The sequence below is a fragment of the Mesocricetus auratus genome, unplaced genomic scaffold (genome assembly GCF_017639785.1).
Source record: "Mesocricetus auratus isolate SY011 unplaced genomic scaffold, BCM_Maur_2.0 Super-Scaffold_100009, whole genome shotgun sequence".
Taxonomy (NCBI): domain Eukaryota; kingdom Metazoa; phylum Chordata; class Mammalia; order Rodentia; family Cricetidae; genus Mesocricetus; species Mesocricetus auratus.
The window spans coordinates 52,191,309-52,207,804 of record NW_024429193.1 but is presented as its reverse complement, the minus strand read 5'-3'; the positions used below and the strand labels follow the sequence as shown (position 1 = coordinate 52,207,804).

General features: G+C 45.7%; 1 long non-coding RNA gene across 3 annotated transcripts in view; it reads left to right on the top strand.

Moving 5' to 3' along the window:
• Positions 1 to 15,971, top strand: part of LOC121142367 — a 36,047-nt gene extending 20,076 nt beyond the window's left edge. The window contains exons 3-8 of one of the 3 annotated variants that reach the window (XR_005879368.1): positions 6,057 to 6,262; positions 7,212 to 7,402; positions 8,181 to 8,243; positions 14,658 to 14,780; positions 14,940 to 15,124; positions 15,801 to 15,971. This is a non-coding gene — a long non-coding RNA (uncharacterized LOC121142367). The remainder of the gene's footprint in view (positions 1 to 6,056; positions 6,263 to 7,211; positions 7,403 to 8,180; positions 8,244 to 14,657; positions 14,781 to 14,939; positions 15,125 to 15,800) is intronic. The other 2 variants (XR_005879369.1, XR_005879367.1) reach the window with 2 other exon arrangements.
• Positions 15,972 to 16,496: the final 525 nt, after the last annotated feature.

Here is a 16,496-nt window from a genome sequence, read left to right as displayed (position 1 = left end):
TGGTGCCCTCTTAGGACCTGCAGGAATACATGCAGACAGAGCACTGTATACATAATAAATAAATAAATTTTTAAAAAATAAATGTAGCCGGGTGGTGGTGGTGCATGCCTTTAATCCCAGCACTCGGGAGGCAGAGGCAGGCAGATCTCTGTGAGTTTGAGGCCGGGCTGGACCGATAGCCTCCAAAACAATACAGAGAAACCCTGTCTCATAAAAACCAAAAAAATAAAATAAAATAAATAAAAAATAAATTTAACTTTTAAAACACACCAAAAAAACCCAGAAATAGCAATGTGTGTGTACTGGAATTGAACAATTATGTAAGTGGAGTGAAGTCACCTCACTGTTGGAGTTGGAGGAAGCCAGAAGGATCCATGTGGTGACAGCCTGGAGCCAGAGATGCTCTTGTGAACTCATGCTTAGCTTAATATAGACAGGGATGGGCATGCATAGACTTCTCTATCACTGTGTCTGTCCACAGGGTTGCTGCACAGACATCTATTTCCTTGTTGTGTCAGCTAAGGAGGCCCCATAGCAACAAGCAACACACCACTCAGATCACAGTATCTAACACCATTCTCCAATCAAAGGAACCAGGTCTTCTCAGAGAAGTGACTGGTTCTAATGGGACAAGAAATGGAGAAGACAGTCCCAAAACATCTGGTAGTGACAGAGAGTTAGGAAGTGCCATTTTAAAAAGACAAATTATGGAGACATGCCTAAAGGACACAGAAACAAACTGAAAAACTCCCAGTGGTCAAACTTGGACCACAGTGATCAACAAACCAGAACTCAATCTACACCATGACATGTAATCCCAGGATTTAGAAGGTGGAGGTAGGATCATAAATGCAAGGTCATCTTTAGCTACATAGCTACATAGCTAGTGTGAAGTTGGCCTGAGCTACATGAAACTTTGTGTCAAAAGAAAACAAATAAATTCAGGCACTAGAGAGAGAATTCAGTGGATAAAATGCCTGCCATACAAGAGTGTGGACCTGAGTTCAATCCCCAGCACCCATGGGATAGTTTACAACTAGTGGGCTGGGGCTGGGGTGTGTGGGAACTCACACCATTTTTCTGTTCCCACCATTTTTCTGTATATCTAAGATGTGATTAAAAAAAAGGAAGTTAATTTTTTGAAGTTGAAAACTAACTGAGCTGTTCATCAAGTTGATTCTATAGACTAAAGAGAAATTTTAAATGAGTTTGAAACGCTGTATCCTGAAAACAAACATACACACAAAGAAACAGAGGTCTTCAGTACTGTTAATGCTGGTCACAGTATTTTGAGACAATGTTGCTGTGGGGAGAGAGACAAACACAGTTACATTAATAGTATTAGGAGCTGAGCTTTTCAGCTCAGGAGATACAGGCTACAATATAAAACCAAAGAGTACAAAAATACAGTCAGGTTGGCCAGGTGGCTTTGTGGTGTGGTCCCTTGCCATCAATGCTGACAATCTCTCTTCAACCCTAGGACCCAAGGAGGGGCTGTCTTTTGCTCTCCACAAGCCAGTGTGCACCCACAAAAAAATAAATAAAATTTTTAACTTAAATTCTTTACTTAAATTGGGTGCTGGAAAGATGTCTCAGTAGTTTAGACTCCTGATGCTCTTGTAAAAGACTTAGGTTCAATTCCCAGCACTCACATGGTGCCTCACAACTGTCTTAACTCCACTTCCATGGAATCCAGTGCCCTCTTCTGATCTCCATAGGCACCAGACATGCATTGGTACACAAACATACATGCAGGCAATACCTACCCACATAAAATAAAAATAAATAAATCGTTTAAAAAATCTTTACTTAGGTAAGTTAATAACTTGAATTCTCTGTCTCTAGATAATGTGCATTTTCTAGTTCTGTCCACTGAAAATGCCCAGGATAGATGAGCAATGAGGGACCCAAGAGCCTAGATTGTAACATCTACTGTTTTCCATTAAAAAGAATCAGGTCTTCTTGGAGACATGGCTAATTGTAAATCTGAGGTTGATGAGCCTAGGAGATCCTGTCACCCCTGAAGTAAAGGAACTTAGGGCATGTCAACAAAACACAGCACAACACGGAAGAGCCAGTGAACTTCCGTGGGCCACAGAGGACAGAGTGCTGAGCATGAGGAAAAGTAGCTTGATTAAACCACACTAAATATGGAAAAACCTATGAGCCCTCATGGAAACACTTCGTTTTCTAACTTTGGGGAATTTTAAAGCATCAATCATTCTGATAAAAATGAAAATTAAACCAGGTGTGGTGGCACAGGCATTTAGTTCCAGCACTTAAGAGGGAGAGGCAGAAGGATCTCTGTTCAGTTTGAGGTTAGCCTGGTCTACATAGTGAATTCTAGGTCAGCCAGAGCTACAAAGTGAGACTCTGACAGAAGAGAGAGAGAGGAGAGAGAGAAGATGGGGGGAAAAAGGAAAGGTAAAGAAAAAATGGGGGCAAAAGGAGAGGTAACTCATTGGTTAAGAACCCTGACTCTTCCAGGGGACCCAGGTTAAATTCCCAGCAGCTGCATGATGGCTTACAAGTATAATTCCAATCTCAGCATATCCAGTGCCCCCTTCTGGTCTCCTTGGGCACCAAGCATTCTTGTGGTACATAGACATATATGCAGACAAAACACCCACACACATTAGATAAGCCTTTTTAAAGGCAATAATTAAGTCCTTGCCATACCTCCTCCTGGACACAGTGTATTTCTCAGTAACCATGCATGCTCTGTGGAATCACAATAAGCTCACGGGGAAAGAAAACTAGGAAATCACATGACTTAGAGCCAGTCAATGATCAATTTCACTGCTCTAACCATTAGATAAAATGTTGGGGTGGGGGGGCTTTGATGTAGTGGATCAAACTGACAACACTTGAACCCACTGATGAATGTCACTAAAATTTCACTAGGGACACAATATTCTTCCACCTATGGAAGATAACTGCCAAAAAACAATATTGAATGTAATCAAGCTTCTAACATCAGCTTACAGAAAGTGCAGTTAAACCCGGCACCACAAGGACACCAAGAGTCAAAGCCAGAACATGGAAAATTCTGTAGCAGAAATTATATAGTTTATTGAATAAATAATGGTCCTGGCTGAGCGGTGGTGGCACATGCCTTTAATCCTAGCACTTGGAAGGCAGAGGCAGGCGGATCTCTGTGAGTTCGAGGCCAGGCTGGACCGATAGCCTCCAAAACAATACAGCGAAACCCTGTCTCGTAAAAACCAATAAATAAATAATGGTCCTAAAATAACAAAGGAAACTATCATTAATAAAGAGAGACATACCAAATGTGATGGTTAGTGATGACTGACAACTTGACAAGACTTAGAATTACCCAGGAGACAGGGCTTTGGGTGTATCCGAAAGGATGTTTCCAGGAAGCTGACTGAAGTGGGAAGACCCACCCTGAACACAGCCCCATTCCTTGAAATGGTATTTATCTCTCTTTGCTTCCTGGCTATTGGCACAACGTTACTATAATTGTCTCTTCTCCTGCCTTCATGCCTTCCCCACCATGATGGACCGACTGTGTCCTCAACTCATGAACCAAAGCAAACCCTTCCTTCTTAAGTTGCTTCTGCTGGGTGTCTTGTCGCAACTATAAGAAGAGAAACTAATACATCAACCAAACACAAGATGTAGATCCTTCCAGACATTCCAATTTGAGTGAACCAAATTCAAAAAGACATTTTAGAGACACTGTGGACATCAGAACATAGATTGGGAATTTGATACTATTAACTTGTAGAGCAAGGTGTGGGGGCACATCCCTGTCCTGTCACCAGCTGTGGAGACACATCCTTATAATCTCAGGAGTTATGCGGTAGACGCTGGGGGATCTGAAGTTCAAGGTCATCATCTGTCACATAGAGATTTTGGAACCAGTCTGGGTTACACAAGACCTGGCTTCAAAAATATAGTAAATAAAATAAAATAGAGAAATTATAGTTAACATTGGGGGTGATAGTGGCACTGTATTTATGTCATAACAATTAAAAGTCTTTATCTGCCAACAGGACATAGGGAAGAAGAGATAACTAAAAGACTATATGATGCTTTTGAGTCACTGTAAAATATTCTAATACCTCCCAAAAAACATACCACAAGTGGTATAGCTGGGCAGAATTGAAGTGAGAGAGGAGAATATTGTCAGTTACTAATGGGTGCATGAAATCTTCTCCTAAGATCACATTTGCTTAAACATGTCTGAAATAAATATTTTAAACATATTTCAACAATTGGTCCAGGTTTGTGGGTGCTAAGGAGATTTTGGCTCCAAATTGGGGTTCTTTAAAAACAAGCAGGTAATGCTGGTTCACATGACCCAGGACCAGCTAAGGGACAGCTGCAAGTGTAATTGCTTGGAAGGGCTGGAGACAAGCCCTTACAACCTTCCTAACACAACAGCTCTTCAATACAGTTCCTCATGTTGTGGTGACCCCAATCATAAAATTATTTTGTTTGCTCCTGTTATGAACTGTAATGTAAGCATCTGGTATGTGACACCCAGGGTTCGTGACCCACACGTTGAGAACCACCACCTTATAGGTACTTGTTGACTGAAGATGAAGTGTCTGTTCTGATGATGAACTGAAGTTGGAAAATTTTTTGCAATCAGAAAAAGGGGAAAGATAAAATGGGTTAAAACTGGCAGAGAGAAGACATCCTGGCGTGGATGCTCAACTCCTAGAACCGCATAACACCTGTCTGTCAGAGTCCAGAGCAAGGCATTCTGGATTCTCCAAATGCACTAGCTGGAGGAAAGACTGGGTTCTCAGAGACTTGTTAAATGGGCATGTCTGTAATTCACCTTCCCCTGCTGCCATTGGCTGTGGGGACGGCTAGTTTCTTCAATCTATTCTTTCGTCTATTGGTGTATTACAACACCCAACAGCCTCCCTCTCCCTTCTACCCAAACTCCAAAGAAGGTGTAATTTGGGGGCTTCCGACCCTCCATCCTTTCAATTTGCCTACACGCATATTTTAGCTCAGTTGCCAGCAGCAATAAAGAAGGAAATCAGTGAAGCGCTTACTGCTGTGAGCTGTCCCCTAAGATGTCTGAGAAAGCAGATATGTTTAGGTAAACCAGAAGTAAGAATCCCCCAGGGGCGGCTCAGATACTGAGTTTAATTGGGCTGCAGCTGCTCCCCCCCCCCTCTGGTTCAGCTGACAGACAACAGGGATTTACCAGTTAATTGGCTGTTCCCACGATTGTCATTCGCTTAGGCCCTCTTCCTAGTCTTTGTAGCTACAAAATGCTTCTCTTAAAACTTCTCTTAAAATAATTTGCTTTTGTGTGGCTCCCCAAGACTCAGGTGGGACCCTCAGATTTTTAGGATTTGTCAGAGAGGGGCCCGTCTGTGCAGGGGATGCTGTGTGTTGTAGGACTTGGGGTTTTGCTGTGAAAATTCAGCACAACTGGAGACCAGTGTCCTGCATTACATAAAGGTGTTGGACCTGGTTCAAGTCTCAGAACCAGTCAAACGGGTTGAGGGAGTTTCTTTAAACTTCTCACCACCCAACTGAACAGAGGGAACTTTCAGGTGAATGGTTTACTTGGAAGTGGTGAGAAAGGTCAGTGAGCTGGGGTTTAGATTTCACAGCTCTATCTATCATCCTTTCAATAGGCGAGAGACCCCCTCCCCCCCACAAACAGATGCAAGGCCACAGAATTAAGCAATCGGCCCACTGGGCCCACCGGCTTTCAGTTCATCTTTAGAGCTTAGCTTTTCAAGTTGGCAGGCTTCTGACATTAAACATGGTGGGGACCACTGCCAACATCAATACATTATGTGTGTTTGTATGCTTGCCTGGCCTCCAGTTGCATTATGGTACTGGGTTTTGGTGGTGGTCACTCCATCTTCTCTCTTGACTACTCAGTGTCAAAATACTGTCCCCCAGCTTTCTGCCAAACTATCCTAGAGCCTCCTGCTCTGCCCTGTCCAGTGGAAACTTCCAGAGTAATTCAGAGAGTGTGCCTCTTTAGAGTGTTTTGTCTTTTTTTTTTTTTTTTGTGGCAATTTTGACATTCAGGAATTCTAATTGGTTCCTAGGAGGAGATGAGATGATTCTTTTGGCTCCAACAACCTCTACAACATTTCAGCAAGGCCGTTCTCTGTTTACCAAATGAATACACTGGCCCAGGAGCCAAGGAGAAATCAGTTCCAGGCCTCTCCAATGAAAAAAGAGAAGAATGCTATAAGTTCTAAATCCAAAGGGAAGTCTTGGGGTTGAGTTAACTGGAGAGTCTGTGCTGAAGGTAGGTGAGGTCAAGTGGATTAGTGTCTTGCTAATATGTTGTGTGCACCTTGCATCTCAGTTGCTTCCCACCTTCCCCCCTCCCCCACTCAGCACGGGGAAAGAAACGTTTTCAAATCCCTGTGTCAGTACTGAGAGGTGACTCAGTGGTTAAGAGTGCTTGCCATGGACCTGAATTCAGCTCTCAGCACCCACATGGGGCGGCTCATAGCCACCTGTAACTCCAGCTCCAGGGGATCCAAGACTTCCATAGGCACTTGCACATACCCTCATGCTTACACATAGACACACATATGCATAATTAAAATAAAAATAAATCTTTGTTGTTATTTTTTTGTTGTTTGAGACAAGGACTTGCTATATAGCCTTGGCTGGCCTTCAACTCACTATGTAGAGCAGGCTGGCCTTGAAGTCACAGAGATGCATCTGCCCCTGCCTTCTGGGTGCTGGAATTAAAGGTGTAAGCCACCACCATATCTGGATAAACATAAATCTTTAAACACACACACACACACACACACACACACACACACACACACACACACACACACACAGAGTAAATGAATCCCAGTATGGGATGAGAGAGATGACTCAGCAAGTAAATGCACTTGCCTCCAAGCCTGATGACCTGAGTTCTATGCCTTGGATCCACATGGAGGAAGGAGAGAATATTCCTGCACATTGTCCTCTGATCTTCTCACGTGACATATCATGTACACACCCACATACACGTATGCACATACACACAAATAAATAAATGTGAGTAAGAAAAAAATCCCAGTGTCCAGGCAGTTCCCCATATCAATGACATCACTCTTGATGGGGTGCAGGGGGCATTTTGTTCCTTCAATTCCTCAGTTCATTCCAACATAATGCAAATGTCAACAGCCATCCAACTCTGCTGCGAAAAGAACACATTAGCATTCCCAATGCCACTTTCCACTTATGAGTTTGTAGGTGTGCAAAGTCAGGAGCAGCACTATGCTGAGATGATTGGAACTCAAAATTCTACAACTCTCTTTCAACCGTCTCCACTGGAAGCAAGGAGCATCCTGCAACCGGCTGCTTTCCCATCCCACCTGGATCTTCTCGAAAGCCGGCCGCCACCTAAGAAGATCTATCTAATCGGGTCAGCGCGTTGGTGAGTTCGGATTGCGTTACCCAGCCTAAGTAAATAAGAAGTGTTGGTTTACAGAGGAAAAATACAGGTTCCCTGGTGTGTCTGATACATGTGGGCCTACCAACTAGTTTCAAGCGTGTAGTGGAATTTTTTCTTAATGCATATTTAAGTCCCCTGGTGTGCAGTTTCCAGTTCCTCTGATGTTCAGTTAATTGGAAATGCACCTTACTCAAGAAAGTCTTAAAATAAAAATGTATCCCTCTCCTTACTCCACTGGTGGAAATTTAAATACATACAAAGTTAAGGAGCCTGTTAACCAAAATGTGTATTTGGGGTCAGGCTTATACTTTAACCAGATATTATTGGAGTTGTCTAAATACAGAGGGAGGAGGGAGAGAGAGAGAGAGAGAGAGAGAGAGAGAGAGAGAGAGAGAGAGAGAGAGAGAGAGAGAGAAGCTTTAACTCCTGAACTAAGTGCAATTAGTCAGGCATAAAGGAAGTTTAAAGGGGTGCTAATTGCTTTTTAAAAGATAAATTGAATTGAACCAGAGAAGCAGAAAATTACCTTTGTTGAGAATCATCTTGGTTGTTTAAGAAGGGGAGGGCTTGTTGAAATTGGAACAACTGACTGCGCACGGGCTGAGAGGACCTCCCCCTTTCTCCACCAACCATAAATCCCAAAGGGGAAACTTTAAGTTTGCAATGCCCAGTTAAAGCCAGGTGGGATTCCCCAGACCCTGGTAAGCCTCTCGCACATCTCACATCTGCGCCAACTTTTGTCTTCTTGTCTCTTGGCTAGGACTCTCAATGTCATTTGTAAATGCTATCTCCAAGGGTGTGTGGAGAAACTGCCTAAGCGAAGGTAATTGAAATTCAGTTTTAGTTTTAAATAGGCCTTTGGGCAGGGGTGAAGGAGTGCTCTATTCTGTGTACTCCACAGACCGTGAGTGTGTGCGTGTTACTCATAAAGTGAGTCCAATGTGTGTGGAAGAGATAGTGTTTATAGTTTTGGGAGTCCTGCTAAGGAGGTAGAAAAACTAAACAAAACCTGGTGTGTCACAGCATGAAGCATTCATGGTCTCTTGTCCCCATGCATTTGAGCAGACTATCATGGAGACGGAAGTGTGCCGAAGAATGGGCTCTTTCCTTTATGGTGGACAGGAAGCATAGAGAAAGGAAAAGGCCAGAGGGAAAGCTGCCCTTCCCTCCTCCAGAGAATCTTATAGATGAGGACACAGTTGACTTATTCAGTACAGTGTGTCAATGGTTCTTAGTTTTCCTCTTGATTAACTGTGCACACGAGTGGTAAAAAAAATTGGGAATGTTTTCTTAGTAAATTCCACTGGTAACTGCTGAACTCCCTTCCCTCATTTCCCTGTATTTGCCAATGGCCATCATGCCATCATGCTTCTATCTTCTCCATTTCTTCCTCTCCCTTGGCGTTCACACGCATGGCCATGGCTTCCAATGCTCTCATCTAGGTCAACAGCTCAGAGCAGTCCTTGAGCTTCTCACTCAAACCTCCAGATATCTGCTTGGTGCCTGCCCGTAGACCCCTAACTTGTCTGAAAGAGCCTTAACTCTGTGTCTTTGTATGCTTCCTCTGTTTGGCTCCTGGTCACTGGGCCTCATGCACACTTTTGGACAGAACTTCACCGTGACCAGGGCATATGGTGATGCTCTTCATTCTCCTCATGGTAGACAGAAACAGGGAGAGGGTAAGGGACCAGGGACCACATAGATCTTCCAAAGTACACACCCCCACACCACCCCTGCCAGTGACTCACTTCTTCCTGCAAGGCCCTGCAACCTAAAGTTTCCAGAAACACCTAAAATGATGCTACCAGTTATGACCACCAGACTGTGGGGGAACATCCCATATTTAAACAGAGCATTCTCCATGAAATAAAATAGGGCCATTTTAGTTGGTCTTATCACACAATTCATCCTCTTGCCTCTAATCCATCAGTGAGTTTTGTCAGTTTTATCTCCGAAATATCTCCCTTCTTTCTAAATCTCTCTCACTTATCTCCATTTCCACTTTCCACTCTGTCCCTGGGAGGACTATCACAGCCTCTGGCTAATCTCCTTCTTCTCACCCTTGCTCTCTACATTGGATTCTCCACACAGTGGCCAGCGTGAACTTTACAGAATGTAAATCAGCTCATGCTAATCACCTGATTAAAAGCCTGCCATGTTAGACTAGGAACGCGTGGGTCTCTTCCTGTAAAACACCACAGTAGTGTATTGATGGAGGAAAACTGTGCGCTATGAAAGCTTTGCAGCTGACACCAAAAACATTCGGTAAACCCAAACCTTGTTCATGACCGAAAGCAGAAACAGAAGAGAGTTTCCTTACCCTGGTAAAAGTGAGCAAATGCATTTTTTCCATTTATTGTTTTAAGTGTATGTGTGTGTGCCTGGGTTATGCATATGTACCATGAATGTATGGGTGCCCTCAGAGGCCAGAAGAGGGTGTCCAGAGACTTTGAACTCTGAGTTATAGGAGGTTGTGAGCTACCTAATGTGGGTGCTAGGAACTAAACCTGGGTCCTCTGGAAGAACAGCAAGTTCCCTTAACTACTAAATCATCTTTCTGACCACCTAAATGCATTGGGGCAAGGGTGCATACAAAGTAAAACAGCCCAATCCCACCACTCATGAAGCTAAGGCAGAAGAATGGCAATGTTGAGGCTAGCACGAGCTACATGGTGAAACACTGAGTCAGTAAAATAGAGGACTGAGAAGCAAAGGAAGAGACTAAGGGTAGGGAATAAGTCATACAGGGTACTTTTAATATCATCAGTGAAGTTTTGTTTTTATGCTTAGCTCTACTTTCACTGCATTACCTATACCTGCTGGGGATTAGGTTGCCTGAAGTATTTCATCACGGCTTGTTTTTGTTTTTTATTGAGCATTAGAAGGGTTAGGAGATGTTGCCAGCAGGGTCCAGGGTGGGGAGGCTGAGCCTGGAGAGCAACAGCAAGGTTGGAGGGCACATGTGAAAGCCATGAAGGCATGGGCACTCCTGGGGCTCTTTGGCTGACTAAGGTGGGACGTGAGAAGGGAGGGAAGACACTTTGGGTGGCTCATCCTGCACTGCATGAGTGACTGATGAGCGAAATATAAGCAGGAGGATATGGAAAATGAGCAGAGTCTGGAGTGGGGGCTGGGGACCCTGTTTCAAGGCACAGAAAAGAAAGAGGAATGAAAGAACCCGAGGAGATGGCTCGGTGGGTAAGAGCACTTACTATGCAAGCATGAGGACCCAAGTTCAAATCCCTAGAACTAACATAAAAATCAGGCATGACCTCTCATGCCTGTAATCCCAGCATGCAGGTGGAGACAGATGGATCATGGGAACTCACTGGCCACCCAGACTAAGTTTCAGATGCAAGGAAAAGTCCTTCCTCTGTCTCCAGAGAATAAGGTGGAGAGTGATAGAGCGGGACACGTCCTCTTCTGACCTCTGTCCACGGGTACATGAACATATAGCGCACACACACACACACACAAGAGACTTTGTTAAAGAGGAAAGAAACAAAATGTTTATGACATCTATTGTACTCTGTAACACTCAGACTTGGCTCTTGAAGACTGTCCCCTTTCTGATCAGACACCAGAGGGCTAGACCTCAAGATGAATACAAAATCACATTCTCCTGTACTCCACCCTAGGATCCCTGAAACTGCTGTCTCTCAAGGAGATGCCCACTCTGGCCACCTTGCACAGATGGCTCTGGGGTTGTCAGTGGAGTGTGGCCTACAGATCTGCTGGTCAGCAACACATCCCCTCTCTGAACAAACTACATTTTAAAGCTAAGCCGGATTTACACAGGAGTTTGAGACAATGTGAAGCTCTTACCCTGACTCAGCTTCTCCCATCACTAACAGATCACATCAATTGGCGAGCTATAATCTAGGTATCACATCTCCTTGTTAGACTTTCCTTGTTTTTGACCAGGTATTTTGTAGAACATTCCTCAACTGGAATTTGTCTGATGTTCTCTCCCTTCTATTTTTAAGTAGTGGAGACTGGCTCCCTTCCCGACAGCCCTCACTAAGTCTGAGGCAATGCAAGAGGAGCCTGCAGGCGTCTCTGTGGAGTGCTGTTGGGTCCAAGAAGCCCAGTGCAGAACAGCCCTTCATTGATAGATCAGGAAGCCACTCGGGGCCGAAGGGGGCAATCTTCTGCATTGCACAGCAGTGCGGCAACTCCTTCCCACATGGATTTCCTGCGCACATGCAGACAGTCTTTCCTGTTGTTCTGCTCTCCCTGACCCACTGCAGCCACAGATTGCTGAACAAATGAAACTGAGTTCTGAGTTTCACGATTAGTCCATCGAGGTCCTCTCTGAGAAGTTAGTAGGAAGATGTACATTCAGAGTCTTAGGGAGCTCTGTAAGGAAGCCCTGACTCAAAGCAGTGTAGACTACACATGCTATATACAAAGATTTTATAGATGATCATTCTCTTATACCTTTCCTTGAATGGGGGTGGGTGTTATGGAATAGAATATTTGTTTAACTAAGTAATGACCTGTTACATTTGTTCGTGTTGTAGAATAATTGTTTAACTATGTAAAGATGTGGGTATTTTTTGTTTATGCTGCGTTTGTTTAACTATGTAAAGATGTGTTGCTTTATTTTTTTAACCTTGCCTGCCTAAGGCACCTGATTGGTCTAATAAAAAAGATGAATGCCCAGTAGCTAGGCAGAGGAGGGATAGGCAGGGCTGGTGGGCAGAGAGAAAAGGGGAGTACTTTCTTGATTGATGACTGATGATTGATGATTGATGTGAGAAGGTTCAACTCTATGCGTGGTGCCATCCTGGTCTGGTGGTTCTGGGTTCTATAATAAAGCAGGCTGAGCAAGCCATGAAGCAGCAAGCCAGTAAGCAGCACTACTCTATGGCCTCTGAATCAGCTCCTGACTCCAAGCTCCTGCCCTGTCTGAGTTCCTGCCCTGACTTCCTTTGATGATGAGCTGTGATATGGAATTGTGAGCCAAAGAAACCCTTTCCTCCCCCAAGGTGCTTTTTTGGTCTTGGTGTTCATTCATTACTGGATTAGAAACCCTGACACAGTCTCCTTGGCTAGTCCTCTATGCCTCCCTTTTACACTCTGTGAAATGGGTTACTACTGAACTTGGAGACTGTAGAGAGGCTTAGGTGAGGCTAAGTCAACAGGGTTATGTTTATAATTATTATTACTATTCCTGTAATGTTGCTTTCATCACCAGGTATTAGCACGTCCTGTTTCCTTTTCACGTGCCATGACAAACCTTTAAACCAGGGTGGGAAGACACTGAGGAGCTATCTTGGCCTGTCTGGTTTGCCTGGACTGGAGAGCAGGGCCCTTCAGCTTGTCAGGGAGGTCCCTGTACCCTGTGATGAGCAGCATTTCACACTACAGGTAGCCCTGAGTAGACACTGAAATCAGGGTAATGCGCTGGGACAGGGGAAGAGAAGCAGTGTTGGGCTACACCTGCGCCTGTAACCTCAACACTGGGAAACAGAAGAGAATGCTAGGCCTTGCTACCCACTGATCTAGCCCAGCCAGCAAGCTCTAGGTTCAGTGAGAGATTGCGTCTCAAGGGTCTCCTTTTTCTGCCCCCACTTAGGGGTTAGCAGTTAAGGAAGTAAATATTTTCATATTTACTTAGGCATGGTGCCATATACTCAGAATCCTAGCACTGAGATGGCAGAGGCAAGAGAACAATTGAATGTTTGAGGCCGGCCTGGTAAATATAGAGAGCTCTGAGCCAGCCAGAGTTACATAGCAAGACCCTGTCGCAAATATAAAACAAAAACAAAACCAGGAGGTTCGAGAGATAACCTGTTCCGTGGTAAAGTGCTTGCCATGTAAGCAGGAGAATTCCAAGCCAACCAGAGTACATAGCAAGACCCTATCACAAAAATAAAACAAAAACAAAACCAGGAGGTTCGAGAGATAACCTGCTCAGTGACAAAGTGCTTGCCATGTGAGCAGGAGAGGGCCTGAGTGTGATTCCCAGGGATGACACAGAACACTGAGAATGTGCCCTGCATTAGTAATCCCAGTGCTGGGGAGGTAGAAACGAGTAGATTCTCTGGGACTGACTGAGCAGCTAACCCTCTCTAATAGAAAAGCTCCATGCCAGTGTGAGACTCAAAAAACAAGGCAAATGGCTGCTGAGAAACAGCCCATAGGCTTGCCCTCTGGCTTCCACACAGGTACACCCACATGCAGACACGCCTGTACAGCAGGTGCACCCACATAGGAATACACACATGCACCTGTATGAACACACCTGTGCACACACAAAATAACCAAACAAATCCAGCAGCCCCTGAAACCCTACAGCAGGAGATAGCGGGGCCACATGACCCAGGGTCAGAGCTGAGGAAGCAGGTCAGGGGGTGCGGAGATTGCAGTGGTGTATGAAGTCAGCCTGGGCCAAGCTGTAAAGGTCCTGCCTGATGTTCCATGAAGTATGTGTCATCACTAAGGTTCTGGAAAGCCAAAAGGGCCCGAGCAGGAGGTGGCAGCAAGAGGCTGCTTAGACCTGAATCCATTTGACCAGCCCTTTGAACATTTACCAGGATTCTCTTAACCTCAGGTCAGAGTTGGGGGGGTCCTTGACCTAACCCCAGTGACCTTCACATCCTGACCCTTTGAAGCTCTCCAAGCTCACGACCACATCAGGGACTCTGGGATCTATTTGCCATTACGGGTCTCTTTTATTCTGTCCCCACCAGTTCATGCATGCCTTTTCCTTCTTGGAGTATCATCAGCCTTTGTCCACCTCCCCCAGCAGTCACTTCCAGCCTGTAGAAATCGGACATGGGGTGGAGGAGGGAGACGTGTACGTGTCTCCCTCTAGGGCTCCCTAGAATCTTCAACAGGTAACACGTGAATTCCCAGGCAGGACTCTGGTTACGCTCCCACTGCTTTACCAGAGTGGCACATGCCCTCCCAACACACACTCTCCAACCCCCACTGCCACACTGGAGATGAATGAAGAGCCATGCACAAGCCTAGCCAAGCGCTCCACACTGCCACACTCCCAGTCCCTGGCTGCTGTTGTTATTATTTCATTAAACGAATAGGTGGAAAGAATGAACATTCTCCACAAATGTTAGTGGAGGTGTGAGCCGGGAAGGGTCCAGGGAGCAAGGTGAAGACACAGAACCAAGTCAGAAGAAGCCTGGAGTGGCAGACGAGTGGGCGGGGCTGCCTCCGTGCTGCGGAACAGGTTGTGGCTGCTCCCTTAACTTTTATTGCCTTGGCTGTGCAGGAGCCGTGGGAGCCCGGCTCCTGTCCCCAGGGCACCTTAAAGGAACTTCAGTACCTCAACTCCAAGTTCAAAGGTGGGAATGCCCAAGGTGTGTCTGAGGTGTGGGAAAAAGAGCAGAGTCAGGTAAGGAGGGGAAGATTGCTGCCCAGAGCCAAGTAGGAAGGAACAGAAAGGGAAGGAGGACAGGGAGCTAGGGGGCTAGTTTATCTGAGGGAAAGAGAGCCCACCAGGGAGAGGGTGGGCTACAACCCCTTACCCGTATAACCATATGCAAATTTACAGAGAAGACCACAGCTTACACCAGTCTGGAAAATGCCATGGGCGCGTGCAGCAAGTAGACGGACACGGCGCTGTGGAACAGCTTGTGAGCAGGTTTCGGGGAACACTGCGCTGGCAACGGTGTGCATGCTAGAATGGAGTCTCACTAGTTTTGCTGGTGGAAAACATGTTCCATGGCAAGACAATGTGTAAATATTTGAAATCTGACGTGTGGGTGTTTAATAAGATTGTCTGCCTCTCTGTAGAGGAGTCAGAAACGTTTACTTCTAATAGAAGTGGGCCCTGAGTTAACACAGAAGCCTAAGAGTTCACGGGAAGGTTCTCGCCAGCTGCATGGCCTTCTTTGCTTTGAGTCAGCCTGAGGCTCTCGGTCCTGCTTGGCTCTCATTCCAGGTTGGCTGGGTGCTGGGTCATCGATATACTCATTCCGCAAATAATTTCATGGTCAAGCCTAGCCTTGACCTCAGATAAACCTCACAGACTCATTCGATGGATGGTAGCACGCGGCTCAGAGCATCAGCATGGCGGCTGCAGGCCAGCTCACAGGCCCAGGTCTTCTGGACCAACCCTCTGCTCCAGTGAGAGGAAGCAACCAAAGTGAGCCCATGTGTTTCTGAGGCCAGACACCTCTGTCTCTTGGAGTCTGAGTCTTCCCAGCAATGGAGAGAGTCTCACATCAGGCCTCTGCGGGGTTGAGGACCAGCCACCATCAGCTTAGGTCTTTTTCCTTTTCATGCTAGACTCTAGGGCATGTAGCAGGGGGAAGGGAGATAGCCTAAAGAGACAGCATAGTTGAATCTGCTTTTGAAGATGGAGGAGATGGAGAGATGGTTCCGTGGTTAAGAGCACTCGTTGCTCTTTCAGATGACCCAAGTTTGGATCCCAGCACCCACATGGCAGCTCACAACCATCTCTAACTCCAATTCCAGGGGATCCAGCACCCTCTTCTGACCTCTGAGGCAGCAGGCTCACATGTGGTGCACCGGCATACGTGCAGGCAAAACACACACTTGAAATAAATTTTTTGAAAAATGACATTTGTCCTATTTTCCAGGGATGCTCCCCTGAATCAGAACCTGGCAGACACCTCTTCTGATCTCATTTTAGTTGGCATCTGTGCCTAGATCTCTAGGGAAGAACTCTTGGAGAGAAGGCCTCACTCCCCATTGCTGTCCTAATGGCAATGTAAGGCTGGGTGCCCAATCCTTCCTGTCTGACCTGAATGCCCCACCCTAACACCTTGGCTGCTGAAAGGCTCAGAACTGTATTGATAGGGAATTAAGGGGAATGCACATTAGAGAGAAACTGGGTACGGTGGCTCACACCTATAATGCTAGCACTCGAGAGGCTGAGGCAGGAGAATTGAGTTCAAGATCAGCCTGGGTTATATAACGAGTTCCAGGCTTGTCTCACAAAAAGAAACAAGTATGGAACTAGGTGGTGGGTGGTGGGGTGTGGATGAGGGGCCACATGGTTGTAGAGACTGGCAAATCCAAAACCTGCAAGGCTGGGGGTCAGCCTGGGGTGTGTCCAGTTTAGAGGCAGGGCGGTTCTGGCTAT